Below are 17,712 nucleotides of genomic sequence, written 5' to 3'. Positions count from 1 at the left end.
TAGACATCTCCAAGATCTTTAATAATATATCATAGGACATGAGATTTTTAAAATTTGGTCATCATGATTGGAAGTTTTCTACTTGTCAAATATCTCTTAAAATAAACTCTGTCTATACTCCTCTACCAGACAAGTTGTTGCCTAGATGCTTGGGGATTCAAGGAGCTTAGTCTGCTATGGAAGTGTGTCTGGACTGATCGTGGGACTACAGGGTCTGCAGCCAAGAGGAAGCTAAAAGTCAGTGACCTTAGGCAAGCTGAGATCCAAGGCCATGCTGGTAATTCAAGCACAGCATTTGGATCTCATGGTCAGTGGGCCAAGAGGGAGAAACCAGCGAAGAGGCGGGTCCAGATCAGAGAGGCACCAAGAGGCCCCTGCTGCATCACCTTAGGGAGAGGAAAGGGTTCCGCATGCTTCATAATTACTGTCACTGAATCCACAGGGGTCTGACCAGCTTCTCTTAGCTTCTACTGAATGCATCTTCTAAAGACATAACCAATAGTTGCTGATGATTCCCTAATGCTGAGCAGCTGGTGATAAAGGTTTGTTTTCTATAGTGAGATATTTGTTAAGCGCAGTAAAGATTGTGGCTTTTCTCTCTCACACAGAGGGGTGTGCAGGGTGGTTTTCCTGACACCATTTCTGACACCAGTGTGTGGGTTATTTTCTACACCAATTCTTCAGCTCTCTGACATGAGCTGGGCATCCAGAATTCAACCCAGTTTTGACACTATCTGAAGTTAGCCCAGACCCCACAGGCTAAGGGCTCAGTCCCCTAGGACTGCCCCCAGTCCAGACACCAGCTGCGCATGGCAGGTGCCCAGACTTCCACACTTCCGTCTGGCTGACAACAAATCTGGGGTTCCCATGGCCCTCCACCATCAGGTTTGATAATTTGTTAGAATGACATGCAGAACCAGAAAAATACTTAACATTCAATAGTTTATTATAAAGTTTACAATTCAGGAACAGCCAAATGGAAGAGCTGCGTAAGCAAGGTGTCAGGAGAGGGTGCTGAACTTCCAGACCCTCTCTGGTCACAACACCCTCCCAGTGAATCAACGTGAAGCCATGTGAGTCAGTGTGTTCACAAACCCAAAGCTCTCTGAATCTGTTTGCTCAAGAGTTGTTATAAACCAGCTCCAGAGACTGGGGTGGGGTGGACTGAAAGTTCCCATCCTCTAATCAGTTACTGTGTTCTGTCTTTCTGGTGACCAATCCTCATCCTGAAGCTATTTAGGGGCCCCACTCTGTGTCATTGTCACCTCATTAGTATAAACTTAGGTGTAGTGGAAAGGGGCTCATTATGAATGATAAAAGACACTCACTCAGGAAATACCAAGGGTTTAGGAGCTCTGTGTTAGAAATGAGGGACAGATGCCAAATATATCTTCTATTACACCACAGGGTGACAGCAAGGTAGCCTGCAATTTTGGCATTCAGGTTTTCCTTTGAAAATGAAATTAGGAAAACCAACATGTAATGAATGAGATTGGCTCCAAATTTAAAAAAATAATCTGGGCATGTGCGGTGAGTAGTTTCCAAGAACACTTGAGCTCCAAAAATGTTAACCCAGGCTTGGTCTCTGGAATATGTGTCAGCATTTGTTGGCCTAAAGCTCTAACCTTATCAATTGGTGTAACCAGACTGGGGAAAAAAACTGCCTAAACAGAATGGATATAGTTACCCTAGGAGAGAGAAAAGAGCAAGTGCATGGCAATGTTCAGCACAGGCAGGGAGAGAAAAAGCCTGTGTGCAGGAGAAGTGAGCATTTGAATTATCTGAGATGTATTCTCCAATGTGGGGCAGAGATGGCTCATCAGACCTTTGCATGTTTGGATGCGATATTTCTCACATTCTCCATTTCCCTGTGGTCTGATTCCATGCTTACCAAGCAAGCCATTGATTGTGATTCATTTTTCCAGATTTCCGATTCTAAAATGTAAAGCATCATGGACAGTAGATATGGATCATTAAGCCACTGGAAAGGGACAGGTCAAATTTGTAAGTAAATGTACTTTCATTCTCCTTTATATGTAAAAAAATTATGGTTTGTGTGTCAGCACTACACATGGCTTTAGTAACTATTCACAGAATGATGACTCCCCAGTCTATGACCTTGGTCTAGCCCCCTTTGGATAGATACTGCATATTATATTGCTTAGTGCATCATCACTAAGTCACACAGCCACTTAAACTCACCCTGTCCAAAACTGACCTCGACAAAAACTTTCCCCACTGATCTTTGTAAATGTCTCTCCTTCAGTGAATTACATCATCTGGTTGCCCAAGCTAGAAGTAGGGGAGGCATCTGAGGCCTTCCACCACATCCTACCTCACCATTTGGAATTAACTGCCAAGGGCTGCCCATCCTCAAATCTGCCCCCTTTACCAGATCACAGCTTCAGCTCCGGCCTCATCGCCCCACCTGGGGTTACGGCATTAGCACTCTCAGATGCAGGCTGTCTCCTGTGCTCTGTTCTGCCCCCAGCTGCCAGGATGAGGCTGTTAAAATGTGAATCAGCTCATGTACACTTTAAGCTTAAAATTCTTCAATAGGGCTCAGGATTCCAGACTTTCAGTTTAGCCATAGGGTTTTCCCTGATAGACACCTGCCTCATCTCAAGTCCCTCCCCAAAAGACACCCTTTGTTCCAGTCTTCCTTGTAATTCTCTGAATGCTGCAGACAGTTTTGCCCTAGGTTACCTAATGCAGATTGTTTCCTGGGCCTGGTAGTCTCATCTTCCAGGCCTGCACCCCTTCTTATGCCAACATCAGCTGTCTTTCCCTGGAAAGCCTTCTCCAAGGCCCCCCTTTAATCCACCTTCTTCATTCTGAGACCAGCGATTTTCCCTCCAATGACATTAGAGGGTGTAACTCCGTGGGGGGAGGAGGGGAGAATACGTTCCCAGCCAGAGCAAATAACTTTTTGAGATAGGGAGGCAGCAGGGAGTAAACCCTGCCCAGTTAGAGAACAGTGTGGGCCCCGGTAAAGGAAAAGGGCCCCCACAAGGACCCAGTGATAGGGAACAGCTTGCTGACCATAGTTACTGTAGGCCCATTAGTTTACAGTTAGGCAACAATCTGGGTAACCTTTACTGAGATAGTTTAAAACATAACTAACATTCTGGCTGAACCTATCAGAAACTAACAGCTTCCACTGCAACAGGCGTAATACCCTAGACACTGAACCCCCAAGTGGCAGTCCTGCACCTCCCTGCACCTGTGGGCAGTTCCATACTTTCTCTTATCCTGAATAAAACTTTCTCTGTAAATTTCCTACCTTGCTCGTTCACGAAGTTCATTCTTCAACTCTGTGAATAAGAACCCTGGCCTCACTTTGGAACTGAAATAAGTCAAAGGGAGAAATAAAGTCAGAAAAGCCCGTTTATTGCTTACAAGCAATTGTCCACTTCTGTTTGTCCTTATCTCTCATGACCCAGCTGCAAAAAGGGACCCCACCCAACCCTCCTGTCCACATATACCCTCGCTTCCCCAACCCTTGTAATCACCTATAGATATGGAGAAGGACTACTTTTTCCACCCCTTGGAAACACCTATTGATATGGAGATGCACTAAGGCCAGGTGAAAGATTCTGGAAGTACTGCAGTTTTACCCACGGGGGTTATCTGTGCCATATCCCATGCCTTAAGGTACTGCCTTCTTGGTAACCCATCTTACACCCAAGAGCTCTCCAAGGGCAGGGATCTGGTATGATTAAATGAGTAAATTAATGAGCATGGTAGCTCTCATCAAATGTTCAAAGACCTTTTATTTATTCAACAAAGGAATAATTTATTCCAAGACCTTTTGGAAAGAATAAATACTAAGGAGCCAAAGTTACAGGGAAGCTGTTAGGCGTTGACTTTGCTCTCGTCAGTTCTCGTCCCCGTCACAACAAAAGACACAGCAGTGAAGCAGAATGAATGTTTTATTCGGATAAACTCCAAAGGAGCACTGGGCTAGAGTCAAGGTAGACAAAGGCAGGTTTATTTGAATAAAGCAGAGAGGAAGAGGAAGCTCATTGACGGGAACTTGCAAGCCCAAATCAGAGCTCTCAGTAACCTCCTACTTATCTGAAGTAGAACGGAGACAGAGTCAAGACTTGTGCTTAAAGTCTGGAAAATAGAATGAAATAGCAAAGTGACAAAAACACCACTGGGAGAGCACAGAGACAGAACATAGTGAGTTGAGCAGTAAGAAGTCTTTTAAAAATACATACTCTAAGAAAGGGGGGTGCAGGCAACCTCAGAGACAAGGCCCACTTAAGGGCTTAGGATTCTGTCTTTTAATTAAGGATTTAAAGGCTGGGATCAAGGTGAAGGGCCAGGGCTAGGCTTGCCATGCCTTCTCATGATGCTTGTCCCATAGCTCTGCCCTATCTCACCTGCATTAGCTAGAGCAAGTCTCAAGGTCAGCCCAGATTCAGGGCATGTGGAATGAATTCACATTGCAAGGGGGATTAACTCTGTGAGTCCTTTCTGGCTCTCTGGCTTTATCTTATTAACTCCCTGAGTTCTTGGTGGGCCCCACCCTCTTTTCATCCCACTTATATCTGTCTTTCTGCCTAACAAAGCCAGTTTTGATTATTCAAAATTTTTGTTTCTAACAAATAGAGCTTGCTCCAAGTTAAATCAGCTGAAGAGAGGAGCTTCATATTACAGAAGGCTAGGCAGAGGTTGGACCCCATTGTGGGTGTCTTACTGGGGAGACTCAAGCATCAGATGGGGACTGGACTTTGTGGTTGTTGCTATGCTGTCAGTAATGCTCTGCTTCTTCCAATGGGTACACAAAAATTGTACTTACCATCCTCTGAAGTTAGACACTGTTGGATTCCCCTGAGGAAGGCGCCGCCTCAAATCACTCACCAAAGACGTTTCTTGATGCAACAAGCAAGAGGAATTTATTCAGAAGCTAACTAGCTGGGGTCCAAGTCAGCCCGACGCAGCGGGTCTCAACGAGGACCCCAAGCACTTCTAACTAAGGGGTTATATAGGATTTCCAAGGCATTCAGCCCTAAAGGATTACCATGGTTACAGATTAGATAACAATTCTACAAAGGCAGTAATTTTTCAAACCTATGATTTCTGGGTTGGTGCCACGTCCTGGGGGTGTAGCAAGATAGGATCATTCTCTTACTGCTAGGGTGATTTAGCAAGGTAGGGTCGGCATTTATGATTAACTAACCGAGAGGTTAGCGCTGCCAGCAGTCATGATTGATTAACTTGTTTTTCCAGAGGAGTTACCTGGTTTCAGTTGTTCCCTCTGAGTCATATATCAGAATGGCTTTTTGGGCTTCAAGATGGCCACTCTTAGGCTAACTTATTTCTCAGGGAGGTTGGGGTCCTACAACACCAATGTGTGATTGGTTTTAACCAAAGAACCATGACCAGAAGTGACATGTGTCACTTCCAACTAGGTTCACACTGTTTCAGTCATCACAGCAGCAATGCCCAGGTGATGCTTTTGCTGGCCTGAGGCCCTGAGTGATCCCAGGGAGCAGAGCCCCTCCACTGGCCTGCATCAGATGTGTGGTAGGAGTAAGAAATCAGCTTTGTTGTGTTCAGCCACTGAGATTTGGGGTTTGTTTCCAGAGAATAACCTACTCTGTCTTGATTGGTTCTACTGTAGGATCTGAAAAATCAAAAGTTAGCATAAGTGCAGCCATCTTAAAGGCTTAAATACCACCCCCTAACCTAGAAGGAGGAAAATTATTAGAATCTTGAAAAACAAGTTAGTCAGCCAGTGTTAAATGTAGTGACCTTTAGTTAGCTGACCTCAAATCAGTTAATCATACACACCAAGCTTATCTTGCTAGAACCACCCTAAACATTCCGAAGGTAATCTTATCTAACCAGACCCCAGGATGTGGCCCCAGCCAAAGATTTATGTGTCTATGAAAAAACACTGTATTGTGATTGTGGAAAATGTTGCCCCCTTTGAAAATGCTATAAAACCTTCTGGCTTTGTGTGCTCAGGGTCCTTGTTGAGACCCGCTGTGTCAGGCTGATGCTTGGACCCCAGCTAGCTGGTTCCTGAGTAAATTCCTCTTGCTTGTTGCATCAAGAGACACCTTTCGTGAGTGAATTGGGGCGGCATCCTCCTCAGGGAGAATCCAACACTACTACTACAGTCCCATGCAGACCCCACAGAGTCTGTGCGTCTGTGAAGGGGAATAGAGGGATTGAGGGGCTCTCATTTTCTGGGAAAGGCAGAGGGGGTCCTCATGGTGGCGTTCTGGAAAGTTGCTGGCATGTGAAGATCTCAGGGGAACACTGTGGAGAGGAAGGCAAAGGCAGATTGTAGGTTCTGTTGAAAAAAATTTCTGAGTGAATCTGAAGGTCCAATTGGCTTTATAAATGATTCATGAATTGGGCAGCATCCCATCGAGCAAGTGGAGAGATGCCCTGAGGAGTTGTTCAAAATGGAAGGTTCTTATTGGCAGGAAGGTAGGGCAAGGAATTTATTAGCAAAAGAAAAGAAAGGATTGTTTCTGGTCAGGACATGTTTTGGGGAGTAAAGGGAGGGCAGAGATTTTAACAGGCAGATAACCTCACAGCTGCGAATCTGGAAATTTCAGGTAGGTTGTTAAAAGCTTGAAAGGGCAAGCTCCCAGATTCTATTTCAGCCAATCGGGACCTGGATCCTATTTCACCCAATTGGAGCTTAGTCCCTCTCTCCCCTCCAGTCAGCAAGAACACCCACCACCCCTGGACCCTGCCAACTGACCAAAGCCACGACTCATCACCCCCCAAACTACGCCCAGGCCCAGCAAATTAGCCAGGGCCATGGCCATCACTCCCCCCCAAACTGCCCTGGAAACCCATAAAACCTTTGTTCTGGGGAAAACGCGCTCTCTTTCTCTGGCATCTTGCCACTGCGTTGGTGTAGATGAGAGATTGAGCTCAAGCTGGCTTGAATAAAGGCTCTTTGCTTTTGCATCGGTGTTGGTTCCTTCGTGGTCTTCTGGGATTCGTAACTTTGGGCACAACATTTGGGGGCTTGTCCAGGATCCCAGAGACCTCCAGGACTCCCGACCTGGAGGGCCCTGTGCCGGCTGGTGAGTGCACTCAGTTATCTGTCTGTCTTTGTCTGTCTGTGTCTCAATGTTTTTTTTGAGAGGGCATCTCTCATATTTATTGATCAAATGGTTGTTAACAACAATAAAATCCTGTATAGGGGGGTCAATGCTCAATGCATTAATCAACCTCAAGCCTAATTCTCATCAGTCTCCAATCTTCTGAAGCATAACGAACAAGTTCTTACATGGTGAACAAATTCTTACATAGTGAATAAGTTCTTACATGGTGAACAGTACAAGGGCAGTCATCACAGAAACTTTCAGTTTTGATCACGCATTATGAACTATAAACAATCAGTTCAAATATGAATATTCATTTGATTTTTATACTTGATTTATATGTGGATCCCACATTTCTCCCTTTATTATTATTATTATTTTTATTTTTAATAAAATGCTGAAGTTGTAGGTAGATGCAAGATAAAGGTAGAAAACATAGTTTAGTGTTGTAAGAGAGCAATTGTAGATGATCAGGTGTGTGCCTGTAGTCTATGTGTTAATCCAAGCTAGACAAGGGCATTAAAACATCCATGGATGCAGAAGATTTCTATCAAAACGGGGGGGGGGGGGTGAGGTTCTAAGCCTCACCACTGTTGATCCCCAATGTCTCACCTGATGGCCCCCCTGTGACTGTGCCTGTCTTAGGTTGTTCCTCCCTTGAGGAATCTTACCCGTCTCTGGCTAACCAGTCATCTTCCGGGGCCATACAGGGAGATGCAAAGTTGGTAAGTGAGAGAGAAGCCATATTGTTTGAAAAGGTTAGCTTTTTACTTCTTTGCAGATTTATGCCCTGTGGCTTCTATGCCCAGCATTTGTCTTGAGGTATCTTTACCACTTGGAGGAATTATGATACTCGGTAAATTCGATATGAGGCACGAATTCTGTTTAAGGGTTGTAATTAGGAAGGAAGAAGAAAAGCTATGGAGGTAGCAGATGGAAGAAAACATGGGAAGATTGATTATTTCTTTGACATATCTTCTTGTAGACTAACTTAAGCACGTATAGGTTTTAAACTACTAATTAAATTGTGCACACACATTAACATAATAGGAATACAGTTACATAACCAAACCAGATTTATATTTACCAGCCATCTCCAGTGAAGCCAAGAAAAGCAGTTAGGCACCCTAGGCATTTGTAAAAATTTGTCTATGATATGATGGATATTGCCCAACTGTACTTGAACAGTCTGAGAGAAATCAGACAAATTAAAACAACCCATTCCTGGGAACTGTTCACATCCCATATGTTCTTTTAACCGTAGATACTCTGTAGTTGTAAGATTTGGAGCGCTACAACTTGCACTTCTCCTAATTCTTGGTTGAGTTCCAACAGTATAGATCCAGTCAAATTTGTTGTTTTACTGAAAGCACAGGCCAGCTTAGATGTCTCCTTTTTCATTCCAATGTCAAGTCCAGGAACCGGTGGGATGCAGCTACAACTGCAGCATCACCTGGATCTTTGTTGAGGTTTTTTGATGATCGTCTTCTGGTATGAGTCTTCCAGGGAGTGCTGATGTTGAAAGTTCTTCTTTATGTCGTATCTTAGTTCATTTTCTGGGTAGCGAAATTAGGCTTTGATCCTCTGTATAAACACAAACAGACCCTTTGCCCACACTTTGATATGCCCTTTATACCATTGTGTAGAACTCATTGGAGGTCACCACACAGGAACTGCTTCTTTTTTTTTTTAAGAGAAAGGAATATTATCACAAAAGTGTACCTCCATAGCCGATCATTTGACACCCTTAAGTGATCAAAATTAAGGATATTTAAGCATGCATTAATCATTGATTTACAGTTAGTTTTATCCTATCAAGGAGTAATCCCCCTTTTCTTTCTTTCTTTTTGTTTCTTTAATCTACACTTACATGAAGAATATTATGTTTACTAGGCTCTCCCCTATACCAGGTCCCCCCTATAAACCACTTTACAGTCACTGTCCATCAGCATAGCAAAATGTTGTAGAATCACTACTTGTCTTCTCTGTGTTGTACAGCCCTCCCCTTTCTCCCTCCCCCCACCATGCATGCTAACCTTAATACCCCCTTTCTTCTTCCCCCCCCTTATCCCTCCCTACCCACCCATCCTCCCCAGTCCCTTTCCCTTTGGTACCTGTTAGTCCATTTTTAGGTTCTGTAATTCCCCTGCTGTTTTGTTCCTTCAGTTTTTCCTTTGTTCTTATACTCCACAGATGAGTGAAATCATTTGGTATTTCTCTTTCTCCGCTTGGCTTATTTCACTGAGCATAATACCCTCCAGCTCCATCCATGTTGCTGCAAATGGTAGGATTTGCCCTCTTCTTATGGCTGAGTAGTATTCCATTGTGTATATGTACCACATCTTCTTTATTCATTCATCTACTGATGGACATTTAGGTTGCTTCCAATTCTTGGCTATTGTAAATAGTGCTGCGATAAACATAGGGGTGCATCTGTCTTTATCAAACTTGATTGCTGCATTCTTAGGGTAAATTCCTAGGAGTGGAATTCCTGGGTCAAATGGTAGGTCTGTTTTGAGCATTTTGATAAACCTCCATACTGCTTTCCACAATGGTTGAACTAATTTACATTCCCACCAGCAGTGTAGGAGGGTTCCCCTTTCTCCATAGCCTCGCCAACATTTGTTGTTGTTTGTCTTTTGCATGGCAGCCATCCTTACTGGTGTGAGGTGATACCTCATTGTAGTTTTAATTTGCATTTCTCTGATAATTAGTGATGTGGAGCATCTTTTCATGTGTCTGTTGGCCATCTGTATTTCTTTTTTAAAGAACTGTCTGTTCAGTTCCTTGCCCATTTTTTAATTGGGTTATTTGTTTTTTGTTTGTTGAGGCGTGTGAGCTCTTTATATATTTTGGACGTCTAGCCTTTATCAGATCTGTCATTTTCAAATATATTCTCCCATACTGTAGGGTTCCTTTGTGTTCTATTGATGGTGTCTTTCGCTGTACAGAAGCTTTTCAGCTTAATGTAGTCCCACTTGCTCATTTTTGCTGTTGTTTTCCTTGCCTGGGGAGATATGTTCAAGAAGAGGTCACTCATGTTTATGTCTAAAAGGTTTTTGCCTATGTTTTTTTCTAAGAGTTTTATGTTTTCATGACTTACATTCAGGTCTTTGATCCATTTTGAATTTACTTTTGTGTATGCAGTTAGACAATGGTCCAGTTTCATTTTCCTACATGTAGCTGTCCAGTTTTGCCAGCACCATCTGTTGAAGAGACTGTCATTTCGCCATTGTATGTCCATGGCTCCTTTACCAAATATTAATTGATCATATATGTTTGGGTTAATGTCTGGAGTCTCTAATCTGTTCCACTGGTCTGTGGCTCTGTTCTTGTGCCAGTACCAAATTGTCTTGATTACTGTAGCTTTGTAGTAGAGCTTGAAGTTGGGGAGTGAGATCCCCCCTACTTTATTCTTCTTTCTCAGGATTGCTTTGGCTATTCGGGGTCTTTGGTGTTTCCATATGAATTTTTGAATTATTTGTTCCAGTTCATTGAAGAATGTTGCTGGTAATTTGAGAGGGATTGCATCAAATCTGTATATTGCTTTGGGCAAGATGGCCATTTTGATGATATTAATTCTTCCTAGCCAGGAGCATGGGATGAGTTTCCATTTGTTAGTGTCCCCTTTAATTTCTCTTAAGAGTGACTTGTAGTTTTCAGGGTATAGGTCTTTCACTTCTTTGGTTATATTTATTCCTAGATATTTTATTCTTTTTGGTGCAGTTGTGAATGGAATTGTTTTCCTGATTTCTCTTTCTATTGGTTCATTGTTAGTATATAGGAAAGCTACAGATTTCTGTGTGTTAATTTTGTATCCTGCAACTTTGCTGTATTCCGTTATCAGCTCTAGTATTTTTGGAGTGGAGTCTTTAGGGTTTTTTATGTACAATATCATGTCATCTGCAAATAGTGACCGTTTAACTTCTTCTTTACCAATCTGGATTCCTTGTATTTCTTTGTTTTGTCTGATTTCCATGGCCAGGACCTCTAGTACTATGTTAAATAATAGTACAGAGAGTGGGCATCCCTGTCTAGTTCCCAATCTCAGAGGAAAAGCTTTCAGCTTCTCGCTGTTCAGTATGATGTTGGCTGTGGGTTTATCATATATGGCCTTTTTTATGTTGAGGTACTTGCCATCTATGCCTATTTTGCTGAGAGTTTTGATCATGAATGGATGTTGAATTTTGTCAAATGCTTTTTCAGCATCTATGGAGATGATCATGTGGTTTTTGTCTTTCTTTCTGTTGATGTGGTGGATGATGTTGATGGATTTTTGAATGTTGTACCATCCTTGCATCCCTGGGATGAATCCCACTTGGTCATGGTGTATGATCCTTTTGATATACTGTTGAATTCTGTTTGCTAATATTTTATTGAGTATTTTTGCATCTACATTCATCAGGGATATTGGTCTGTAATTTTCTTTTTTGGTGGGATCTTTGCCTGGTTTTGGTATTAGGGTGATGTTGGCTTCATAGAATGAGTGTGGGAGTATTCCCTCCTCTTCTATTTTGTGGAACACTTTAAGGAGAATGGGTATTATGTCTTCTCTGTGTGTCTGATAAAATTTCGAGGTAAATCCGTCCGGCCCCGGGGTTTTGTTCTTGAGTAGTTTTTTTGATTACCGTTTCAATTTCTTTGCTCGTAATTGGTTTGTTTAACTTTTGTGTTTCTTCCTTGGTCAGTCTTGGGAGGTTGTATTTTTCTAGGAAGTTGTCCATTTCTTCTAGGTTTTCCAGCTTGTTGGCATATAGGTTTTCATAGTAGTCTTTAATAATTCTTTGTATTTCTGTGGAGTCTGTCATGATTTTTCCATTCTTATTTCTGATTATGTTGATTTGTGTTGATTCTCTTTTTCTCTTAATAAGTTTGGCTAGAGGCTTATCTCTTTTGTTTATTTTCTCAAAGAACCAGCCTTGTTTTCATTGATTTTTGCTATTGTTTTATTCTTCTCAATTTTGTTTATTTCTTCTCTGATCTTTATTATGTCCCTCCTTCTGCTGACTTTAGGCCTCATTTGTTCTTCTTTTTCCAGTTTTGATAATTGTGATGTTAGACTATTCATTTGGGATTGTTCTTCCTTCTTCAAGTGTGCCTGGATTGCTATATACTTTCCTCTTAAGACTGCTTTCGCTGCGTCCCACAGAAGTTGGGGCTTAGTGTTGTTGTTGTCATTTGTTTCTATATATTCCTTGATATATATTTTGATTTGTTCATTGATCCATTGATTATTTAGTACCATGTTGTTAAGCCTCCATGTGTTTGTGAGCCTTTTTGTTTTCTTTGTAGAATTTATTTCTACTTTTATACCTTTGTGGTCTGAAAAATTGGTTGGTAGAATTTCAATATTTTGGAATTTACTGAGGCTCTTTTTGTGAGCTAGTATGTGGTCTATTCTGGAGAATGTTCCATGTGCACTTGAGAAGAAAGTATATTCTGTTGCTTTTGGATGTAGAGTTCTATAGATGTCTATTAGGTCCATCTGTTCTAGGGTGTTGTTCAGTGCATCTGTGTCCTTACTTATTTTCTGCCCGGTGGATCTATCCTTCGGGGTGAGTGGTGTGTTGAAGTCTCCTAAAATGAATGCATTGCAGTCTATTTTCCTCTTTAGTTCTGTTAGTATTTGCTTCACATATGCTGGTGCTCCTGTATTGGGTGCATATATATTTAGAATGGTTATATCATCTTGTTGGACTGAGCCCTTTATCATTATGTAGTGTCCTTCTTTATCTCTTGTTACTTTCTTTGTTTTGAAGTCTATTTTGTCTGATATCAGTACTGCAACCCCTGCTTTCTTCTCACTGTTGTTTGCCTGAAATATGTTTTTCCATCCCTTGACTTTTAGTCTATGTTTATCTTTGGGTTTAAGGTGAGTTTCTTGTAAGCAGCATACAGATGGGTCTTGCTTTTTTATCCATTCTATTACTCTGTGTCTTTTGATTGGTGCATTATGTCCATTTACATTTAGGGTGACTATTGAGAGATATGTACTTATTGCCATTGCAGGCTTTAGATTCGTGGTTACCAAAGGTTCAAGGTTAGCTTCTTTAGTATCTTACTGCCTAACTTAGCTCGCTTATTGAGCTGTTATATACACTGTCTGGAGATTCTTTTCTTCTCTCCCTTCTTATTCCTCCTCCTCCATTCTTCATATGTTGTGTGTTTTGTTCTGTGCTCTTTTTAGGGGTGCTCCCATTTAGAGCAGTCCCTGTAGGATGCCCTGTAGAGGTGGTTTATGGGAAGCAAATTCCCTCAGCTTTTGCTTGTCTGGGAATTGTTTAATCCCACTATCATATTTAAATAATAGTCGTGCCGGATACAGTATCCTTGGTTCAAGGCCCTTCTGTTTCATTGCATTAAGTATATCATGCCATTCTCTTCTGGCCTGTAGGGTTTCTGTCGAGAAGTCTGATGTTAGCCTGATGGGTTTTCCTTTATAGGTGACCTTTTTCTCTCTGCTGCCTTTAAAACTCTTTCCTTGTCCTTGATCCTTGCCATTTTAATTACTATGTGTCTTGGTGTTGTTCTCCTTGTATCCTTTCTGTTGGGGGTTCTGTGTAATTCCATGGTGTGTTCGATTATTTCCTCCCCCAGTTTGGGGAAGTTTTCAGCAATTATTTCTTCAAAGAGACTTTCTATCCCTTTTCCTCTTTCTTCTTCTTCTGGTATCCCTATAATACGAATATTATTCCTTTTGGCTTGGTCACATAGTTCTCTTAGTGTTGTTTCATTCCTGGAGATCCTTTTATCTCTCTCTATGTCAGCTTCTATATGTTCCTGTTCTTTGGCTTCTATTCCTTCAATGGCCTCTTGCATCTTATCCATTCTGCTTATAAATCCTTCCAGGGATTGTTTCACTTCTGTGATCTCCTTCCTGACATCTGTGATCTCCCTCTGGACTTCATCCCACTGCTCTTGCATTTTTCTCTGCATCTCTGTCAGCATGTTCATGATTTTTATTTTGAATTCTTTTTCAGGATGACTGGTTAGGTCTGTCTCCTTCTCAGGTGTTGTCTCTGTGATCTTTGTCTGCCTGTAGTTTTGTCTTTTCAAGGTGATAGAGATAGTGTGCAGAGCTGGTACAAGTGACTGCTGGAAGAGCTTCCCTTCTTGTTGGTTTGTGGCCTTCCTCAGCTGGGATAATAGCGACCTCTAGTGGCTTGTGCTGGGCAGCTGTGTGCAGACAAGGCTTCTGCTTCCTGCTCGGTTGCTATGGGGTTTATCTCTGCTGTTGCTGTGGGCGTGGCCTGGCTGGGGCTTTTCCTCCAAAATGGTGGAGCCCCATTGGAGGGGGAGTGGCTGGGAGGCTATTTATCTCCGTAAGGGGCCTCTGTGCTCCCTGCTGCCCAGGGGGTTAGAATGCCCAGAGATCCCCAGATTCGCTGCCTCTGGTCTAAGTGACCTGTCCTGCCCCTTTAAGACTTCCTAAAAGCACTCTCCAAACCAAAACAACAACAGCAACAATGAGAGAGGGAAGAGAAAAAAAAAAAAAAGAAAAGGAAAAAACACGTAATTTTTTTTTTTGTCCTCAGGCGCCGGTCCCAGGCACCCGCTCACTAGTCCTGCTGCCCTGTCTCCCTAGCACCAGGGTCCCTGTCCTTTCAAGGCTTCCAAAAAGCACGTGCCCACTGGTCCCGCAGGGAAAAACACGCGATATTCTTTGTCCTCAGGCACCGGTCCCAGGCACCTGCTCACCAGTCCCGCCGCCTTCCTCCCTAGCACCGGGGTCCCTGTCCCTTTAAGGCTTCCAAAAAGCACTTGCCAAAAAGAGAAAAAAAAAAAAAATGGGAAAAACGCGCGATTTCCTCCGTCCTCAGGTGCCGATCTCAGGCACCCGCCCACCGGTCCCGCAGGGAAAAACGCGGGATATTCTTTGTCCTAAGGCGCCGGTCCCAGGCACCCGCTCACCAGTCCCACCGCCTTGCCTCCCTAGCACCGGGGTCCCTGTCCCTTTAAGGCTTCCAAAAAGCACTCGCCAACAAGAGAAAAAAAAAGGGGAAAAACGCGCGATTTCCTCCGTCCTCAAGTGCCCGTCCCAGGCACCCGCTCACCGTTCCCGCCACCCTGCCTCCCTAGCAACAGGGTCCCTGTCCCTTTAAGGCTTCCAAAAAGCACTCGAGCCGGGGGGAGGGGCGCTCGGGTCCCGCCGGGCCGGGGCTTGTATCTTACCCCCTTTGCAAGGTGCTCGGTTCTTGCAGGTGTGGATGTGGTCTGGATGTTGTCCTGTGTCCTGTGGTCTCTATTTTAGGAAGATTTTTCTTTGTTATATTTTCATAGCTGTATGTGTTTTTGGGAGGAGATTTCCACTGCTCTACTCATGTCGCCATCTTGGCTCCGCCCCCTGTAATTTCATTTTTTAAAGTGACACTTTATTTATATTTCCCTTTCTGTGAACAGTCTGTGCATAGGCTTTGCTTGCTTTTCTGTCAGCTGATTATTCCCTTCCTACCCATTTCCATGGGCTCTTTACATATTAGGGACATTAGCCCTTTGTGATGTGTGCTGCCAATATTGATACAGTTTATCATTTTTATTTTAACCTTGCTTGTGTTGTTTTTGATCATGCAGAAGTTTGTGTGATTGCATGTGTGTGTGTGTGTGTGTGTGTTTTCAGTGTGTATGCAAAGTTGAGCTTATTGGTATTTTCATTATGACTTCTAGAGTTTGAATCAGGGTACCTAAGGGTAACCAAGTGGTTGCTAAGGGTGAATCTTCCTTATGGAAGTATTCCACCTAATAAATAGAAAAGGAATGACAGAATCCAATATTATATTCTGCAAACTGCAGTGGCTCAGTGACACTGGATACTGACCATCAACAGCTACCAACATCACCAGAAAAGTGCCGGGCAGGTGCTGTTCGCCTCCTGGTGGAAACAGGTGGAATCAGTGCTGAAGTGGTCTTGGATGAATAGTGACTCTGAATCTGATTGAGTCTGTAGATCTACTATCAATTTAAAAGAAATATAGATGAGAGTAAAGAATGACTCATTTGTTCTTTATAGAGAACTGGTACATAGTTTAACTCTGTTTCCTTGAAAACTAGCTTCTCTCCACCTGCAAGCCTGAGATGCCAGACCTGAAACTCATTCCATCCCGGAGAGATCAGATTAGCCTATTGCTGGGTTTTCAGAACACTTTTATTTCTTCCTGGTTAATAACAAGCCCAGGTCCTATTATTCCATAGGGAAAAGCAGGACCCATTTCCAGAGACTCATGGGAAAACATTGCCTAATGGAATTGCACGAGCCCTATAAAGCTCAGGTCTTTTTCTGAAACTCTTTCCCTCTGTGCCCATAAAGTCTGCATAGTAAATCCTTATTAAACTGATAGCTATTATTCAAAACAGCTCACATTTCAAAGCAATTACTATTCCCCAGCCAACTAAATGACCAATTAGTCTTTAATAAAAACAGCACCTAGTGCAGTGCCCAGCAGAGAAAGGTATTTAACAAATCCTTTATTGCCCAATTCATTTAACTTGGGTCACCCATATAATATTTATGCAATTTTTTCTCCCAAAATAAATAGTACCCGTGGGTTGGCTAAAAAGGAATTATCTTGACTAACTGCCTTATTATAAAGAATACTAATTTACAACTGGGAAGACATACCAATATTCCTTTTGTCCTCATATTATCCCTATTAAGTAGAGCAGGACTGGTCATCATTATTCTTTTAACAGAGACTAAGTTTAGGGCAACGATCATGCAAGTTTCCTGTCCCAACTCTCATGGCCTTCTCTCTGAGGTGTGCAGCGTGCAGCCAAGCATGGGCAGCCACTTTCACTTGAGCATCAGCGCTGGGAGCACCCGCTTGGTAAATCCACGGGGGACACATGTGCATGCCACTGACGTTATTGCATTGGGCTTCTTAAAATGTAATTATATTTAAGAGGGTTTTTGAAAGTGAAATATCAAAATGGATAATCTTAAATGGATTCACTGGATTCCTCAAGTCAGCATTTCAATAATTTGGAGCTTAATTTTGACCCCCAGTTCCTCCTGCTGGAATGCTGGCAGTAGCTCTTTATCTGGAGTGCCCAGGTGAAGTGCCCATGTCCTACTTCTCTATCATAATGTGTTAATATATTGTCCCCTTTTTGTTTCTGCTGCAGAAGATTCAGAGGATTCCCTCCTCACTGTATTCAATGGACAACTGTTTGGTTAGGACAGATTTGCTATGCTTGCTACCAATTCCCAGAAGGGCATTTTCACCCCTGCACATTGTAATAACCATGCTGACTTCCTCTCCCTTTCACTGTCTGCCGTTAGCTTGTGGATAATGCTCTTAGTGGTGCTGCTCTCCCCAGTATGCTGCCTTGTATGCATATGCAGCAGAACAGTCTGCAACCCTATTGCTCATTTTGAGCTGACTCCTTGCATGAGGGCAAGTGCTATTTGTTTTTGAGAAGCAGCATGCTGTTTTGGAAAAAGCCTAGAATTTGAATTTGAAAGACCTGAGTCCAAATCTGAGTCCTGTTGCTTACCAGATGTATGATTTTGAACAATTTGATTAATATTTATGGTTCTCACTCCCCAAATCTCTTGAAGAGAAATATTACCAACCTTGTAGAATTTTGTGTTAAGTGAGGTAATGTGCAATATTCCTAATGTGTAGTATTCCAT

General features: G+C 42.6%; 1 long non-coding RNA gene across 1 annotated transcript in view; it reads left to right on the top strand.

Moving 5' to 3' along the window:
- Nucleotides 1-17,712, top strand: part of LOC140843103 (uncharacterized) — a 32,403-nt gene that overhangs the window by 9,328 nt on the left and 5,363 nt on the right. The window contains exon 2 of the long non-coding RNA XR_012120581.1: nt 1,926-2,004. This is a non-coding gene — a long non-coding RNA (uncharacterized lncRNA). The remainder of the gene's footprint in view (nt 1-1,925; nt 2,005-17,712) is intronic.

Source organism: Manis javanica, chromosome 8, assembly GCF_040802235.1.
Source record: "Manis javanica isolate MJ-LG chromosome 8, MJ_LKY, whole genome shotgun sequence".
In the NCBI taxonomy this organism is placed as follows: domain Eukaryota; kingdom Metazoa; phylum Chordata; class Mammalia; order Pholidota; family Manidae; genus Manis; species Manis javanica.
This window is presented reverse-complemented; position numbering and strand designations above follow the sequence as displayed.